Source organism: Portunus trituberculatus, chromosome 30 (assembly GCF_017591435.1).
Source record: "Portunus trituberculatus isolate SZX2019 chromosome 30, ASM1759143v1, whole genome shotgun sequence".
Taxonomy (NCBI): domain Eukaryota; kingdom Metazoa; phylum Arthropoda; class Malacostraca; order Decapoda; family Portunidae; genus Portunus; species Portunus trituberculatus.
In genome coordinates this window covers 6,426,768-6,429,299 of record NC_059284.1, presented here as the reverse complement: position 1 = coordinate 6,429,299, position 2,532 = coordinate 6,426,768, and positions in this window count along the sequence as shown.

The following is a 2,532-nucleotide window of genomic DNA, read 5'->3' as shown; positions in this document are numbered from 1 at the left end:
AAAAATACAACCAGGTACTACATGTACACTCAAACTAATGAATACACACACACACACACACACACACACACACACACACACACACACACACACACACACACACACACACACACACACACACACACATTCACAAAAATATACAATAAATATGGCAGAAAATACACAACTTACACAGTTAATATTAAACGTACACAGGAAGAACCTTTGAACACACAGTGCCCTTTGTTATATCGTGTGTGCGTGTGTGCGTGTGTACGAATATTTTTCCTCCCACTTCCCCCTCCCAGTCTCCTATGTTTGTGCATCTCCTATCTGTATCGAGTTTTTCTTTCCTTTTACCATATTCATTACGGTTTCCTGGGTCTCTTCCAGGTAGCAGCGTGTCCCCTCCCACAGGTAAACACGCTCCCGAGGACTCTTTTCAGGTAGGTCGACAGGTGTTTGCCCCCCAGGTGAACTCTCTATACCGGATCCCTTGTTGGAGCCAAATCTTGTGATCTAAGACTAATGAAACTGCAGTGAAATATGTACACATAAAATGAAAAAAATTGCAGTGGTATTTTTATACAGCATAGTTTTCTCGATAAAAGTGAAGGCGTGTGTGTGTGTGTGTGTGTGTGTGTGTGTGTGTGTGTGTGTGTGTGTGTGTGTGTGTGTGTGTGTGTGTGTGTGTGTGTGTGTGTGTGTGTGTGTGTGTGTGTGTGTGTGTGTGTGTGTGTGTTCCCACCCCTTGAATAAACAGATAACATCCCTCGAAAAAATGCAAAAACAAAACAGAAAAGTAAAAGAAAGTCAACAAAAAATACTGAGAGAGGGAAGAAAAAACACGCAAAAAGGTAACATTTCCTGGCATCGTCTGACTGCCAGATAAAAGAGAGTGAAAGGATACACATAAAAAAAGAAAAAAGTAAAACAAAACAAAAGCATCAGGAGAAATGCCTTTAAAGTGCCCACTAACAGGAGCTTTAAGCATTTCTCTACTACACCTATCCCGCTATAACAAACCCAACCACGTGCTCTTGAAAACACAAACCTCTTTCAAAATCATAAAAGAAATATATAAAGCACACAACTCGACACACATTCCAGGAAACTTCATACCCTCTTTCCTTTAAGCCTGTAGTGGTTTGTAGAGAGGAGAGGACGAGGATGACTGCAACGAGAGCGAGGACGAGGGCAACAATGAGGGTGCGAGTGCGGAATGTTTACTTAATTAATGTTAATCCCCTCAATGGAAGATATTTAACATGTTTCTCAGTTGGGGACGCTTCGGAGGGGATCATGGCAGATTGGAATTCGGAATGATAGGGGAAGTCACCTCACTCGACAGAGCGAAAGGAGGACAGGGGTAGGGGAGCTGGGAAGTGGGTGGAGGTACAGAGGAGGGAGGGAGAGGGCGGGCCAGTGATCAATAACTCAGTCTCCGCTGCACTAAAAGGTTGCTTGTGAAATATAAATGATACTCGCGATACAGAAACCGTCTGTTAATGAAGCAGAGAGAGAGAGAGAGAGAGAGAGAGTATATGTAAAGCTGTCGGAAATGTCTAGGTTGAAAGAAAGAGAGCAACAACAAGAAACATAGAATAAGATACAATAGAAAAAAATATATATATCCACCTAAACAGACAGATATGAAGGTAACTTGATACAATTTTATATATACAACCCGGAACATTTTTCTTTTCCTTTCTCTTTTTTTCTTTATTTAGAGAGAGAATAGATTTCTTTTTCTCTTTTCTCGTATTGTTTTGCATGAAGCTCGTCTCCAAAGTTCACCTGATTGGGGGATGGCCTCGATCCTCGCTAACGAATCCTGAAGCGACGCAGACGAAGTTCTCAAGAATGAGTCTGATATGTACGATGCGCTTCTTGTGCGTCTAAGTGATTGAAGAAGTCTCGTGCTCATGAAAGAAAGAAGAAAGGTTACATAGAGTTATAGAGTTACGTAGATAAAATAGACCACAACAGATATTACAGTCCTCACAAGAAAACCTAGTAAGATGATAGTGGAAGTAAAAGATAGCAATGTAGAAGGCTCTCCCCATCTTCCATTCCCTCCGGCATAAACTATATAGGGAGATACGTCGGCAGTAAATGTATTATTTGGTTAGAAATGGAAAATAAGCAAAGGAAATTCTATAGGAAAGAATGTTAACCTCAGATATTTGTCAAGACGAGGTTTAAAAATGTCTACGATGTTATAGTCTATTACGTCTCGAGGAACTCATCTCAAGCTATCATGAATAAAAATATCCCCTCCATGCAGGACCTTCAATCCCATAGTAGTAGTAGTAGTAGTAGTAGTAGTAGTAGTAGTAGTAGTAGTAGTAGTAGTAGTAGTAGTAGTAGTAGTAGTAGTATATAGAATGATAATGAAAATAATAACAGAAATAACAACAACAGCAAGGATTATTTTGCACGTCCCCTCCCTCAAACTGTGTAATCTCTCCTTCCTACAACAGAACACAGATGGCAACACTGAGGGCGAGCAAGTGACTGTGTTTACGTCTGCAGTGGTGCGGGTGTGTGCTG